Source organism: Capsicum annuum, chromosome 11 (genome assembly GCF_002878395.1).
Source record: "Capsicum annuum cultivar UCD-10X-F1 chromosome 11, UCD10Xv1.1, whole genome shotgun sequence".
Taxonomy (NCBI): Eukaryota; Viridiplantae; Streptophyta; class Magnoliopsida; order Solanales; family Solanaceae; genus Capsicum; species Capsicum annuum.
Genome location: NC_061121.1, coordinates 64,640,723 through 64,658,988, shown reverse-complemented (window position 1 = coordinate 64,658,988; position 18,266 = coordinate 64,640,723). Strand labels below are relative to the sequence as shown.

The 18,266-nt window shown below is 26.8% G+C and overlaps 1 pseudogene; it reads left to right on the top strand.

Annotated features, from left to right (window-relative positions):
• Positions 1–14,580: 14,580 nt before the first annotated feature.
• Positions 14,581–15,117, top strand: LOC124888845 (annotated as a pseudogene).
• The last annotated feature ends 3,149 nt before the right edge of the window (positions 15,118–18,266 follow it).

The window sequence follows — 18,266 nt, the reverse complement described above, 5'->3', positions numbered from 1 at the left end:
TATCTTTTTATTTTGTCTAACATCACTCCTTTACCTTGTTACGACTAATGATCGTATATGGACAAACTTTTTACTTTCTTCAATTACTCAAAATCAATATTGTATATATCTTTAATAAAAAAACGTACATAATTAAATGTAAATATTTAATGATACACTTACGGCAACATCATGATGCTTATTAAAAGCTTTAACAGATGCTAACATTAAAAAGTAGAATTTCCTTAATTTGTTTTCTATTTTAAGTAAAATTCTTGCCAAAATAACCTACCTATTTTTGTTAAATTGTTGTAAAAAGAGACTCACAAATTCGATCAACAAATAACTACTAAAGTAGTATCTTATTAGTATTAAAGTTCATATTTAGTTAGTTCCTCGAAGGTGAATTAATAATTGAAAATCAATAGTATTTTTAATTATGTTTAAATAAGGAAGGTGAATTAATAATTAAAAATCAATAGTATTTTTAATTATGTTTAAATAAGGAAAGATTAATAACCAAATTTTAATGGGACACCTAAAGTATTACAAAATAATTAAATTATAATTTAGTAAAATGGTAAATAACAGCTTTGGTGAAGTTTTTTAATGAAGGGCAAAAAGTTCAAATCATTTTTCTAAATGTCTTCACACTTTTAATATATTACTAGTTTAGTTTACGTGCTTTGCACGTGTAACTTGCATCAATAAAATTATGTATCAAAAAAAAAATTAAAAGTAGCAATGATGCTAAAATAAATTTATGTATATTCAAATGATGTAAATAAATATTGTATATAGAATATGTTATTGTCCGTTGAATAAATTAAAGATCATGCTTCATACAAATCCATTATTGATTTTGTATTATTCATGTATAACCTTTAAAGCGATTAACTTAAAGAAATAACGAAAGGATGAAAAGAAGATAAATGAATGAAAGAAGATAACTAAACGTAGATGGGGTACAAAAACAGATCATATATGATGTAATGAAAATTTGTAAAATAACCTACCATGAAATAAAAAAGAGAGAGTATTAATTATTCAATTCTTTCAAATAAAGTAGGAATTCATACAAAACAACTGATTTTAGTATTGTTCTCTTTATCTTTAGGTTTAAATCCTTGAAAAAAAAGTTTATAGATAAATCAACCAATCAAAAAATTAAACCCTAGTATCATATTTATTTCTATGCCAATATTAAACGTTTTCTTTTTTATTTTTTTTTAAATCACTGTGTCAATTCCTACACTAATTAAGAGTACTTTTCCTGTTATTTTATTTTCTTAGCTACGATTCTATTCCATTTTCATAAAAAAAAAAAAAAAAAATCGAGCCCATTTAAGCTACACCAAAACTACTTGTTGTCTAATTGTTTATATTTTATCATGACAGTTTGACTCCTATTAACACATTAATTCTTCTTTTTTCTTTTTTTTTTGGTGCAATAGAAATCTTTTACATAAGGTAAAATTCTTAGTAATTTAGGAGTATTAAAATTATGATTTCTTACTAATATCAAATAAGAATTTTAATTAATTTTTAAGTCTTAAATCTAAAGATAATAATTAAATGATAAATATTATTTTTTAAAAAAGTATATGACTATTTTGTGATTGTAGAAACTTTTATTGAAGGATAAAATTAACAAAAAAAATTGTTAAAAATCAGCAATCGAAGATAGATTAAATTTTATATCATAAAGGATATAACGTGTAACCAAAAAAAAAAGACAATCATTAGAGCCTATTATTTACAATATCAATGATATATCATATCTCATCATTTATTCACAATTGAAACAATAACATATAATTAAATTTTAGAAGAAAATTCATATACAATTAGAATGACTAACCAATTTCTCATGATGGAATGTAATGATTCAAAGAATATGATAAAAATTGTAAATAATTTAATATTAAATTATTAATTATTTATGTCATTATAAACAAAAATTTTAACAAAAAAATTCTCAATTAGCAATTATCTATCAAGAATACATGATAACTTATTATATTCAACTTCCAGAACCTACTAAAATCATAAAAGAAAACTTTTCAATTAGCAATTGTTTATCAAAATATAAGATAATTTATTCTTGTAAATACAAAAAATATACTAAAATCTAAGAAAACTTACCTCAAAACACAAGCAAAATTATCTCTTCGATGGACCATACTATCAACATTTCACACACACAAAAAAAAAAAAAACTTCCCAGGTAGCAATAGTCTATCAAGAATACATTATAATTTATTTATTGTAAGCTTCAAGAACATACTAAAATTCTAGAAAACTTACAACAAAATAATGACAAATAAATTTATCTATTTAATTATAGATACTATCAAGATTTTAAACATCAAGAACATATTAAAATTTTAGAAGACTTATCTTAAATCACAAAAATTTATCTCTTCAATTATAAGAAACATCAAAAAATCACAAAAAAATGTTTCTCAATGAGTAATTCTCTATCAAGAATACATGATAATTTATTTTATAAATTTTAAAAACATAGTAAAATTTTAGAAAACTTTCCTCAAATCACAATCAAATTTATCTCTTTAATCGCATTTACTGTCAAAAATGTAAATATCAATAACATGCTAAAACATTAGAAAACTCACCTCACATCATATATCGAGATTTCACAAAAAAAAAAGGACCTTCAATAAGTAACTATTTATAAAAAATACAAGATAATTTATTTATTATAAATTTCAAAAACATACTAAAATTTTAAAAACTTACCTAAACTCACATGAAAATTTATATACATTAATAAAAAAATTCTATATCTAAACCTGTTTTTTCTCTACATGTGATAGTTTTGGAGAAAAACATCTAAACATAAATAAATAAAGATAACTATCATTAATTAATTAATTAAAGAATACTAATGTTAAAGTGATTTAAAATCTAAACAAAATCCTTTTAAAATTTAAAAAATTCAGGATTTTTTCACGCATGTTAAGGTTTTTCTTCCCTTTTTATTTTGTTTTTTTGGCCAACTTTCAAGTTTATATTAGGTTAAGGTCTTTTTTTTTTTTTTTTCCTTTTATATAGAATATGATTTTATTTTTTTGGTGTACAATCGTGCATTTTATTATGCATGTTTTCCCCCTCTATATTTTAGGACTCCTTTTTCAAGTACACAAGGAGGAAAAAAATCTATCAACATTAATTTTTCGTATATATATTTTTTTTACCACATATTGTAGCATTCATTTTAAATATAATAAATATAATGATATAATAATTAAAAGAAATAAGCGAAAAGATAATTTTGTCTATTGCAGAGACTTTTAATGAAGGGCAAAAAGTTCAAATCACTTTTCTAAGGGCGTTCACACTTTTAATATAGTATAGATTATAGGTGTAGGTTATAGATTGTAGATATAGATTATAGATATAGATTATAGATTATAGATATAGATTATAGATATAGATTATAGATTATAGATATAGATATATAAGATTTAAAAATAGATTTAACGGTTTGTCCTTCATTAAAAGTCTTTGCTTTAGACAAAATTATTTTTTCACAATTTTTTCCTAATATTTAAGATTTAAAAATTAATTAAATATATTTATGTTAAAACCTTTTCATATTAGAAGTCATCAGAATTAGTGACAATTAATATTTTTTTTCATTAGTTTAAAAATTCTAAATCAACTAAATTTGATACTAAGAAGATTTGAAAAATCTAAAAATAAATATAAAAAAGTTAAAATAAAATTTTTTTAAAAAACACCAAATTTTAAAAGTTTTTAAAATGAAATCAGTGATTTTGTAAAGATTTGACTTTAAAAATAAGAAAATTATAAATATAAAAAAAACAAATCATACCATAATTATGGTACAAATTAATATGTCTCTCTTAGCCTCTGGCAGCAAGAGAAAGAGGTACTGCATGACAAATGCAAAAATGATGATCAATCAACCACTTGAAACTTCAAAGGTAAAAATATGTATATGTGCTTACACTAAAATATATATTTATGTTTTACATTGTTATATGAAAATGTGAAGGATCTTTGGAAAATGAGTTAAATATTTTACACTTCAATAAAAATCTTCATAATAGACAAAATTATTTAATTTTAAATAATCAAATATTACACGTACGAGGTACGTGTGGTATGCTAGTATAGATATAGATATATAGATAAATTATATTACCTTTAGAATACATAGTAACAGTATAAGTCTAACATTAAACAATAATTAAAAAATTTAGTACTAGATAATAATCAACATTACTGTAACTGGGAATGTTTTTCACTTTTCGATTTGGATCTTCACTGGTATTTTCAATAGGACCAAGACTGCCCATTGATTTATTTAGCCCACACCTGCTTCCGAAATCCTTCTTAAACAACATCGAATTAAACCACCATCTTTCCATATCTCGTTAAGTTTAGAGAAAATGGTCAAAAGCCCTCCAAACCTTTACCCCAAATCCTAACTACACAATTATACTTTGCAGGGGTCCTATGACCCCCCTGAACTATTTTAAAGTGGAATTATTATTCGTCCAAAACCTGACAACCAGTCATTTAGATAAGGTGTGATGCACGCGCCAACAGTATTTTGACACATATTTTTTTGTTTAAAAGTAATTTTTATTTACTTTCTTTTCCATTTTTATTACTTTTGATCATTTTTCATCATTTTTTCACCATTATTTTTTTCACCATCACTTTTCATCTCTTTTCCTTTTCAAACTTTATTATTCCTACTTCTATGCCAATAATTTTTCGACGACCTTGAAGTGAAAAATAATGAACAATATCTAATTTGAAATTTTCAATGATCTTGAAGTCAAAAATAATAAACAACATCGAATTTGAAAATTTCTGACAACCTTGAAGTGGGAAACAATGACCATATCAATTATTAAATTTCTGACGATCTTAAATCCGAAAACAACGAATAATATCAATTTTAAAATTTTCAATGACCTTGAAGCCGGAAACAATGAACAATGCGGAATTTAAATTTTTCGATGACTTTAAAGTCGGAAATAATAGAGAATTTTGAAATTTTCGACGACCTTGAAGTCGGAAATAATGGACAATACCCATTTTAAATTTTACGACGACCTTGAAGTCGGAAATAATGGACAATATCGATTATGAAATTTTCGATGATCTTGAATTCGGAAATAATAAACATCGAATTTAAAATTTTCGACAACCTTGAAGTGGGAAACAATGAACAATATCAATTTTTAAATTTTCGACGATCTTAAATTTGGAAACAACGAAGAATACCAATTTCAAAATTTTCGACGACCTTGAAGCCAAAAATAATGAACAATACCGAATTTAAAATTTACAATAACCTTAAAGTTGGAAACAGTAGAGAATTTTGAAATTTTCAACGACCTTCAAGTCGGAAACAATGGACAATACCCATTTAAAAATTTACAACGACTTTGAAATCGTAAATAAAGGACAATATCGATTTTAAAATTTCCGACAATCTTGAAGTTGGAAACCATGAACATACCCATTTTAAAATTTTCGACAAACTTGAAGTCGAAATCAATCGATTTTGTGATTGGAGATGAAGAAAATGATAAATTAATTTTGGATGACATTGATGAGTTCTGGAGAAGAAGAAGAAGAAGGAGAAAGAAAATAAAGAAATACTAAAAATAATTTTTTAATAAAAAAAATTCGTTTTCACTCTCTTAAAAGAGAGCGAAACACACTCTCTTAAAAGAGAGCGAAACACACTCTCTTGCCATGTCTTCATTCAGAGGGGTAATAATATCGATTTTAAAATAGTTCAGGCGGGTCATAGAACCCCCGCAAAGTATAAGTATGTAGTTGAAATTTCGACTAAAGGTTGGGGGGTAATATACTATTTTCTCTTAAAGTTTATGAAGATTTCATCAATTACAGGAACGAAAGTGCAAGATAAAAATCAAAATTTATTAATATTTAAGGGACAGAATGCAAATTTCGCTAAGCTAAATATTATGTCAAATAAAGAAACCAATTAACACCTAACATTAAGATCACTATAAAAAAAAAATAAGAGTTAATTCCTCAAAATGTCATTGAACTTGTGTAAACATCCCACTAAAGTAACTTTGTTTCTTTTAGAACAATATTGTCACTGAACTATGTACTTCTTTCCATTATAAGGTAAAACTAAGAAATTGTTAAGGATATATTTGGAGAACCACAAGGAAAGTGAAATTAGACGTAATTACATAGTCCAATTCTCAGTTAGGAATAGAGAATTAGGTGCAATTACGTGATGTAATTACAAAGTTACATTTTCTTTCTTTTTTTAATTTTAATTTCTTTTTCTTTTAATTTTATTTTTTATTTCCATTATTTTAATTTCTTTTTATCTTTTATTTTTTTTTATTTTACATTATTTATCTTTCATCTCTTTTCTTCTCATTTTCCAACCTTTACTTCTTATGATTCAATATAATTACTCGTATTTTTTTCTTCATTTAGCGCATTATTGCATTTTTATTCTAGTGTTTGAATTAAAGTAGTATTTCATTATTGAATGAGATGACTTATGTGTTTTTCCTTTCTTTTGAATTATTTACTTGTTGAAATTTTATATAAGAGTATTGTGTTTTTTTCTTGAATTTTCAATTTGTGTTTTGTTTTATGTTTCAATTTATTTATTTTAGTACTATACACTTGTTATTTTATATTGCATGTCACTTCAAATTGTCGAGTTAATTTTCCAAATTGCCATTGAACTTGTGCAAACATCCTACTAAAGTAACTTTTGTTAATTTCTTTTAGGAAAATATTGTCATTAAACTATGTACATCTTTCCAAAATAAGGTGAAACTAAAAAATAGTTAAGGACATATTTGGAAAGTCATAGAAAAATTAAAATTATATGTTATTAGACAATTTGCAGTGACATGCAATATGAAATAGCATGTCTATAATACTAAAACAAATAAATCGAAACATAAATTCAAAATCCAAGAGAAAACATAATACTCTTATATAAAATTTCGACGAGTAAATATAATTCAGAAGAACGAAAAACACATAAGTCTATAATCTCATTCAATAATAAAATACTACTTTAATTCAAACACTAGGATAAAAATTATAAAAAAATTAATAATGCGCTAAACAAAGAAAAAAAATATGAGTAATTATATTGAATCATAAGAAGTAAAGTTGGAAAATGAGAAGAAAAGAGATGAAAGATAAATAATGTAAAATGAAAAAAAGGTAAATAAATAAATAAATAAATAAATTAAAATAATAGAAATAAAAAAGAAATTTAAAAGAAAAAAATATTAAATTTTATTTAAAAAAAGAAATAAAATGTAACTTTGTAATTACATTACGTAATTGCACGTAATTCTCTATTCCTAATTGAGAATTGGACTATGTAATTAAATCTAATTTCACCTTCCTTGTGTTTCTCTAAACATATCCTTAACAATTTCTTAGTTTTACCTTATAATGGAAAAAAGTGCATAGTTCAGTGACAATATTGTCATAAAAGAAACAAAGGTTACTTTAGTGGAATGTTTAGACAGGTTCAATGAGATTTTGAGGAATTAACTCTCAAAAATAACTTAAAGGACTTGAAAGATCTAATTTATGGATTTAAGTTAACTATATTGATAATATAAATATATTTTTACTTTGTTGGTAAATTACAACAAATTAATTAACTTGTAATTATTTTAATTTATTTTTTACGTTTATCTAGAAGCCCTGTTTATTTTGCTCATTTGATATCTTGAAGTTGAACCCACAACTTTAGAGAAACTGGGGAGTATTTATCATCCGACCAAACCTAATTTGCATTATACTCATAACTATGTAAGCTTTGGATTAGATTGGAGTGTAGGATCTGTGTGTGTATTTATGATGATAATCAAAATTAATCATAGAGATACTAATAGATTTCTTTTTCCCTTCTAGATCAAATATGCGGCAATCTGATCCTTAATTAAAAAGAGATTAATACAATTTTAATAACAAATATCTTTTAGGACTATTACGGAAACAAACAATATAATTATTATCCTATGTTCTAGGATAAGAGTTGAAGCTAATTAAGTAAAGAATTATTTTTAAAAATATGTATTTCAAGAATTATTAATTAATTGTAATTAACAGATTCTAAAATTGCCGTATGAGTCGATATTTTTGGCCACAAAACCATAAAATCCATAAATAATAGTAGTATGCTGTATATGTGCTAATGTCTATCCAGTTTTGTGAATGTGGACTTACCTTAATGCAACAGTTTGATTTCATGCCTAATTTTAAGATTTTCAGTTTTATTACTATTTCTCGTTTTAGTCTATCGGAAAAAAATAACAAAAATGGAGCGAACTTGATTAAATTGAGTTTATTAATTTTACATCCCTAATTAGTTAAAAAAAAGTGTAAATAACATAAATGCCAACATTTTAGAAGTAATTACCTCCCATCCCACTTTTTTGAATTAGTTTAGTCTCTCTCCCTTTTAATTTACATTCATTAAAAGGCATATACATAACAAGTAATGTATATTGTAATCTGTTAGAGTCCTGAAAAACAGGAAGTAATGGACATTCAGTATTCATTGACGTAAATGGCGCAACTAATTTAATACGTGAATTACTGCATCCCATAAATCATATTTCATCAATGGAATTTCAAATTTTAAAAATCACAAATACATAAAAACGCAAATTTGAAGCAAAATCATAAATCAAAAATCAAATTTCATCTCTGGTTTTTGTTGTTTACTGAATAGAGCAAATTATTTCGAATTATTGAAGATGAATATTGCTATTCTTTTAAGGTACTCGGGTAAATGGAGATCCCAAACAGAATATGTGGATTATAAAAGTGAAGGGATTATTATTGCTGAATCAGTAAATTATTTGAGGTTGATTTCGTTGATTGCTGATGAACTAAACATTGACGAAACTCAAAAAAATATTGATGTACGTTATGTTTTTGACGGGAATGATTCACCTTTTCATATCTGTGACGATAATAACGTATGATTGTATGTCAAGTTGAAAAAAAGTCAGCCGGCGTTCATGATGTATCCGTTATGTATTTCAACAACAGAAAAATGTGACGACAACATATTGTTCGATAGGGAAACAGGAGCTGTGGTTTTCCTGGAAGGTGTTGAATCTAATGCTTTGACTTTATCTGTTGCTGAGACACAAAATGAGTATGCTTTTTATGTCCCGGAGGTTGAAGATAACTTGATATGTTATAGCAAGAATATTAATGTAAAGGTGAAACAGGTGTATAAGGATAAAAATACTCTTGTTTCAGTGATGTCGAAATATAAGGTGACTAATGGATTCAATGTTAGAGCAAAACGATCAGACAAAAAAAGGTGAAATCGTATCTTTTTTATACTAAGCAGTACGATATATGAAACCTTGAATATTTTATATTATTTTTTTAATTAAAATGTTATATATAGTTGCATGATCATGTGTATTTTTTTGTGCTAAAACTAAAATTGAAATACAAATTATCAATGTGGCCGTTGCAATATCTGTTTGTTAGTATGTTGAAGTTATGTATGTTTATGCAAGGTAATGAATTTCAATTTACAGAACTTTTTTTATATTTTTATTACTGAAAAGCCATTGCATACATACAACACAACTAGTTACCATTTTTTTTTGGTATAATATTTGTGAGGTGCTTGGTAAACATACATAGAAGTTGCTATGTATATGTTTTAAATTGTTTATATTAGCAGTTTTGGTAAGGGAAAGCAGTTATGTATATTTAAACATTTACATGAGCGGTTATGTATGTGTAAACATATACATAACTGGTAACATGTCAGTGAATTTGTTATTTAATCCATAATCTGCATACTTTGTCTTTAAAATTTATTACGTGAATTATTATATTGTATATAGCTGTTTTTGATGAAATATTATGTATGTCTATGCTGTATTATGATGGATTTGTAACAATTAAATCATTAAAACTTATGAAATGATGCAAAATATAATCATGTGAATAGTATTTTTTATATTTCAGCTATGTACTCTGCTGTTACAATGATGAATGTACGTGAAAGTTGGAAGCATCTAGTTATAAAAAATAGATGTTTTTATGATTCAAAAATTTAATCCAGAACATACATGCAATTTGAGGGATAGGGTACTACAGAATATTTTGGCAACAACTTCTTTTGTATGTGAATTCACAGCTCCAAAACTAGTTAACTATAAGAGAAGACACACACTGGGGGACATCATTGAAGAAATGAAAGTTGTATATGGTGTGGATATAAATTATATGAAAGCATGGCGTGCGAAGGAGCGTGCCATCGCTTTGCTTAGAGGCTGACCTGCGGATGGTTATAGACAGATGCCGAGATACATTTATATGTTAAAAAATGCATATCCTAATTCACACGTTGCAATGCACAAATCATGAAATAATCGGCTCATGTATTTGTTTATAGCATTGCATCCCATGATAAGGGATTTTGAGTATTGCAGACCTGTTATTGTTGTTGATGGTGCACATTTAAGTGGACCATATCAAGACACTTTCGTCTCATCAAGTACTCTTGATGGTGTAGGTACGTGAAAAATAATAAATCCCTATTTTTTTTTTTTTGAAACATACATTGTATTTCATATATTTTTTTTTAAGTTATTGAAAAAACTTTTGTTAACTTGTTTTTTGTTTTAAAAAAAAACAGTAAAAATTGTATTTATTATCACGTACGTAGTTATGTATATTCTAATAACATATGTTAACTATGTATATATTAACATATACATCTATGTATATGTTAACACATATAAAGATTTTGTCCAGTAGACTATAAGAAAATCTTGTTGTTCTTTTACTAATACAGTTTTTACTTAATTCAGGATGTATATTACCACTTGCATATGGAATTGTGAATACTGAGAATGATAATTCATGGATATGATTTTTCAATCAGTTGAAAGTTGCATTCGGTGAACGTGAAAACATGTGTGTTGTATCTGATAGGAACGAAAGTATTATAAAAGTTTTCAGTGTCATATATCCAAATGTCCCACATCTTGCGTGCATATGGCATCTTTGAAAAAATATCTGTAGTAACTTTTGTAAGAGCAAAGAAAGTATCAGTGATTTGTTTTATTCAATGGCTAAAGCTTATAGGAAAGATGATTTTGAATATTTGATGGTAAAGATTGAAAAAGCTGATCTGAGAGTGAAAAAATATTTACAAGAAACTGAATATGAAAAGTGGAGTAGATGTCATTCACCGGTAAACAGAGGTCAGATAATAACCTCGAATATTGCTAAGTGTATTAATGGTTGTTTGGTAGAGGCTTGGGGATTGCCAATATATGGATTCTTATAAGAAGTTCGAATATTATTTGGTTCTTGAAACTGTAAGAACAATGAAATAACTTCTTATACAAGTACCACTTTGGATCGTCGATTTGAAGAAATTCTTACTCTCAACGGTGTGAAAGCTTTGAGAATGACGGTATGTATAAGCTTTAACTTTTTGAAATGTCCATGTATATGTAGTATTTGTTTGACTGAAAAGAAGTCTATTTAAATTTAAATTTTCAGTAAAAAATAATTGGATGGAATTTTGTTATTTCTTGTTCAGGTGAAGGCTTCTTCAACATATATATATATATTCGGTTTATGAATCTGGGAGAAGATACATTGTTGATCTAGAAAATGGCTCATGCAACTACGCAAGGTTTCAAATAGATCAAATACCTTGTGCTCACGCTATAGTTGTATTGAAGTCTAAACAAGTAAAAGATTTTAGAGAATACTGTTCAGAATACTACAAGCCAAACACATCGGTCAAGACATATGAAGTTTTAATCTTGCCAATGTCAGACAAGAAAGACTGGGATGTTTCAAGCAGTGTAGATGAGGAAGAAGTGTTGCCACCGTTATACAAAAGACTTCCAGATAGATCGAAGAAGGGGAGGAAGAAGAAATCAAGTGAAATATTTTCTTCAAGCACAAACCGTTGTGGATGTGGCCATGAAGGGCTCATAGGCGTTCATGTAGTTTTTTTTTCAAAGAACTAGTTTATTGTTTTGCTATACTCTTGAAGAGTACTAATTGATTTATTTCCGTTTTATTTTTTCTTGAAATAAATTTTTGTTTATTTCAATTTTAATTGTAGTGTTAATTTATTTTTATTATTTGTGATTTTTATGTATACTCTGGTGTATTTTCATAAGTGCTTTGAAATATTCTAGAGTAACATAGTTATGTATATTATCAAACAATGATAACTTGTATATCATAAAATGTACATAGCTCCAATGTAAAAACTGTGATGTGTAAGTTTAATTTTTTTAAAAACTAAATTTTGAAAATCAAATGTTATGTGTTTTCTATATAATGTTGAATTAACTTATTGTTTTGCTATACTTATGAAGAGAAATGAAATAACTTATGAAAACCAATATGTGATACAGTTATGTATATTATATAACATACATGAATTGTATTTATAGCCTTTAACTCAGATATATATTTTATGTATATTATATATTAACTAATATATATCATTTAATATACATAGATCTGTTATAAAACGTCTGAGTTGTAAATATAAACATATAGTTGTAAACAAAAAATTTAAAAAATAAATATTATTAGTTTTACATATAAAGTTGAATTAACTTACTTCTTTAATATATATTTTTTTCAATTAAATATATATTTATATATATTTTCCAGACCTTATTAGTTAGTTCTATAATGTAATATGTATATTAGAATATATACACTCATTAAAATTAGGATGTTTTGTGTATATTAAAACATATACACACATTACAATTATGTAATTTTACAATATACATTAGTAACTTTTATAATTTACAATGTATATGAAAATATATAAACACATAACAACCATAAATATATGTAAATGTTTTCATATGCAACATTCATCAAAAACTGCATTCGACATTGCTAAAAAATACATATGTTAAACAAAAACTTCATCATATTCATTAAAAAAAAACATTCATTGTATTCTGCTTTCAAAACAACTAAATAATTAAAACTTTGAAAATTCCTAACAAATTTCAGCATAATACAATAAAAATCTTAACAATATTCTTCAGTAAGACTACTCAATGCAAACCATTTTATTTTCATCTGGAAGTTTAATAATTCTTGACTTTGGTCTTGGAGGGTCATCATTTTCACTAACATAACCTTTCTCTTTTTTTTGAATATCATATTTTCGAAGTAGTGTGGCATAACGCATTCGATGGTATGCTGCTTCAAAACCATTAGAAGGCACGTTCATTTCTTCACTTAGGTATTCTGCATAACCAGTAACAAAGACTCCACAATCCCTTTTATACATACAAAAAAGAATAGAATTTATTACGTAATACTTACTAGCAGTGAAAAATATAAATACATTAATACATGTACAGTAATATTGCAAACAAAAAGAATAAATAAGTATACTTACACACTGTCGCATTCTTGTTGCATAATATCTTGAACATACTCAACGTCAAAGGGATGTTCATTCAGAATTGATGTCGTTTGAGTAATCTTATCCCTATATGTTTCAAGATTAGGCCAATCTGTACGAGATGTATCATCATAAAATTTGCTGTCAGAGAGGTAAGTTGATAGCATCTTAGCCAACTTTTGAATTTCAGTAATTGATTCTGTATTTCTTTGTCTGGACAACGAATCGTAGACGCGTATGCGTCTATCCTTCAGGGCAATAACAGCTAACACCCATTGAAAATTCTCATTGCAGTTGATAGGAACATACACCTCATCAACTTGGTGCCATGGTAAACCAGATGACATACAATATCCCTTGATTATATGTGTTATTGCCTCTTCAATTAGAGCCACCCAAACAGATTCAACATAATCTTGCTGTATAGTCAGGAGATTGTATCTGTATCGTCTTCATAGTATTTGGAGTATGTCTTGTCAATGTAGTTCTTGAAAAAATAGTTGGTTATTGTGAACCTATAATCTTGATCATTCCTTAATTTTGATTTCTTCCACAAAAGATAAAAAATGACATCAATATACTACAAAAGAGGAGAAAAAATGAAACGTATTATGTCCTATATAATAAAAATCACATACTTATAAGAATAGTGATTGTAGACATACATCTAGATAATCCATGCATATACATAAAATATGAGAGAAAATGGCCAAAAGAGCCCCCAACCTTTGCCCGAAATCTCAATTATACACTTATACTTTCTGGGGGTCCTCTGACCCCCCTTAACATTTTAAAAATGGAATTGTTATCCTCCACCCCAAAAAATCACACCCAGATGAGTAATGGAAAGTGAGCAACACGCACCTGCCATGTCATGCCACGTAATTTCCACGTAATATTATATTTTTATACTAAAAAAATAATTATTCTCTTCCTCTATATCTTTAATAAGCTAATATACTTTCTATCTTCTCTCTAACTTTTGGATACTACGAAAAATCTACAATTTTCATTTTTTAGAAACTAAAAAAGAAGTATTAGTCATTGTTAGTTTTTTGTGCTTAAATTTCTGTATTTTGAAACAGTGCCATATAAAACATTGATATTCACATCAAATTATTTGTCTTTTATATTTCTTGTTCATTTTGTGTTCAATTTTTGAATTCAATAAGAGATTTTTGGATTTTGTTTTCATGGATTGTGTTGAATCCCTGAAGTATTTGAGTTTGAATGCTGATTTGGGATTTGGGTTTTTGGTGTTTGGATAAATTGGACAATTGTATAAAGTTTTAGAGTTGTTGTTGTTGTTTGATTTGGGATTGAGGGTTTTGCAATTTAGTTGGTATTGTAAGGATTGGAACCCTTTTTTGTGATTTTTATGGAAAATCAAGTGAATTGATAAATGGGTGTTGTTCCAAAAATGATTTTGATGGAACATGTAGTGAAAAGATGAAGTCTTGTAAGATTGGGTTGTTGATGAATTCGAACTTAGAAGAGGAAAAAAAAATGGTGGTTTATTAGAATTGGATGATGAGAAGGAAGAGTTTGAAGAAGAGTGTAATGATGAAGACAAAGTGTTTGATGTTTTGTCACTGAGCAAAATGATAAAGATGAAAAGACGGAGAGCAAATATTGTTTGTTTGAAAGATAAATAGAGATGAGGGAGATAAAGAGATTGGCCATGGTAGCCATTGAAGAGTTGTTGAAGCTTTTTATGAGAATATTTTGGGATGAAGAAGAAAGAAAAAATAAAATAAAAATAATATATATATATATATATATATACATATATACATATATATATATATATACATACTTTTCTATTAAAAAAAATGTAAAAAATATTTTTTTAAAGATTTTCAGACTACTCACCCTCTCAAAGAGAGTGAGATACACTTTCTTTGCCACATAAGTCTTTAGGGGTATAATAATTCTATTTTTAAAATGTTCAGGGGGGTCATAGGACCCCCGCAAAGTATAAGTGTGTAGTTGAAATTTGGGGCAAAAGTTGGGGGCTCTTTTGGCCATTTTCTCTAAAATATGATGAAACCTGAGTATGCAAGTAAGTCCCTAACTACATACATTCAGTGATGTATATTATTAAATATACATAGTGACCATCAAATTTTAACTTACATAGCCATTAGCAACCTCATAAATATATTAAGGTAGATCTATACATATGTTGTTGTGTTATAATTGAGTTAACATATAGGTTATAATATACATAGATGATGTCTATCTGTTTTAGCAGTGATGAATTTGTTAACATATACACAAACTTTTTTGTGTGACCCGAGGCTATAAGAACATACATAATATAAAAATCAACGGTGATGTATATTATAAAGTATACGTAGGTGTTGTCAAATGTCTAAACTGGTCATATAAAAAATGAACACATATACAGTGCAAAAACATGATGTACAGAAAATAGAAATTTAAGTATTAGTTTAAGAGAAACATAATTTATTTAAAATTTATTTAACACATACAAAATCTCAGTAGTAGGTTAACACATACATACCATGCATGTATGTATACAACATAACAGAACAAGTAAAAATGAATGATTATCAAATTAAAAAGTTTAAATACCTCATCATTTCAACACATATTCTTTTGAGACATCAAGTAAAATTATTTTTTTGTCCGTGCATGAGCAACCACAAAATCGATTTCATGAACTCTTAGCGAAGGTGATTTTACTTTGTAGTGATCATCATTATATTTTCTATAAAAAATAAAATTTGTTAGTATAAAAAAAAGATAGTACATTCATTGAGTGAAAAAATAATTTTAATATCGATAAAAACTTACTTTTTAGCATGAAACTTCAATAATTCTTCCTCCGCTCACTGTTTGAACTGTTCAATTACACCATTTGGCATAATGTCAGATATTAGAAAACCATCAAAAGCAAATTGTTGTTTCAGTTCTTCGATCTGATCCTCAATTGCTTTAGAGCCAGAAGCATATTTTGTTGTGTATGGAGACTTGAAAACTTTGAATCTCGTCCTGATTCTCTTAGCAATCTTAGCAGAGGTTTTCGCAGCTTGATGAGCCGCGACAATAGCATCAGGAAAATCAAGAGAAAGCTGACTATCAGAGATGTCGTGTTGGTTCACAATTGGTTATGACGGTGAAACTATTTCTGTAGGAACGTCATCCACTGGTGCTGCAATAACTTTCAATATCACATCTAACTCGACTTGAGCTAATTCAGGAAGTGTACTCAAATAATCAATTTAAGATTAAATTTGAAGTATGTATTGTTAGATTTGATTTAACGCGCATATAGAAGTAGTGTCATGTGTGAAAAATAAGACATGCAGTTTGAAAAAAAATAATTTCGTGAAGTTACCTGCATAGTAGATGTTCCATCCTTATCATTATCAGGTTTCAGTTTTTCCATAGCTACGACGAGATATTTCAATATGGCAGGCCCAATATCAGCACTAATTCCTTCAACATCCTTGAAGAAATAACACAAAACATATACAAAAGTAGGTGATTATTTAGATTTAACTGTAAGCAAAAAATAGTACATTTCTTACATATTTGACCTATGGCTGAAAAAAATGACTTTATTTATTTATCATGTGATCACTATGGACATACACAGTAGTAGATGTTCCAACATTGGTGTTGTCGAAATTGTGATTTACCATGAATTCTACAAGAATATCTAGACTGGCAGTAACATTATCCTCACTGCATCCTTCGACATCCTAGCAATCATAATGTAAAACATATACATAAGTCAGTTCAATGTTTTAATTGTAAACGTTAAATTCTGAGATTTGTAACCTGTGATTGTTGTTGTATGGGACTGGGTTCCAATTAAAATAGTGACCATCCATTGGATCATCAGCAAAGTATACGTCTGTTGATTTATTTATCTCGCCGACAATCTACGAATAAAAAATGATTATTGCTTTATAAGTTAATTGCTTTCATAATTTGTGTTGTGCTGCATATGTATATTATAATAATATACATATAATATAATACGTATACATTGTAAATCATTACATAACTGCCGTTAAACGATATTCAATATGTACCAAATTCTAAGCTAGATAAAAATCATAAAATTAAAGAAGTAACGAAAAGTAATATATGTAACGAAGTATGTATAATTATCACTTGTGAATAAATACCTTTTTTTTTCTTTCAAGGTTTTGAAGATTTCAATATCTTCAACATCTTCTTTATATGGTACATTTTCTGTTTTTTCTACTTCCTTCGTTTAAAAAAGAATGACCTACTTTGACTTGGCACAAAGTTTAAGAAAATAAAGAAGACTTTTTAATCTTGTGACCTTAAATTAAAGTTGTGTCAAATGTGACAAAATGCCCTTTAATCTTATGGTCCTAAACATGCCATGTAGAAATTTGAAATTAAAGTATTGCCAAAAAAGGAAAGGGGTCATTCTTTTTGAAACGGACTAAAAAGAAAAGTAGGTCATTCTTTTTTAAATGGAGGGAGTAACACAAAGTAAATATTTTATGTATATTATAAAATATTATATAAATAATAGTTAAATAATACGTAGTACAATTCTAATTCAAAATATGTATAAATTTACAAAATTGAAGCAAAAAGAAATACAAAATCATGAATTGTATAACTTAAATCAGATTTGGTGTACCTTTTTATTTTTTTGGTTGTTCTATTTCAATATTTGGATGAGTTCGCCATGTTGTTTATCCATTTTTTCATTTGAGTCTTGATGTTGTTTGACTATTAGATCATGAAGAAAGTTGATTTTTGTGTCAACCTGCATGTCAAAATGAACTCA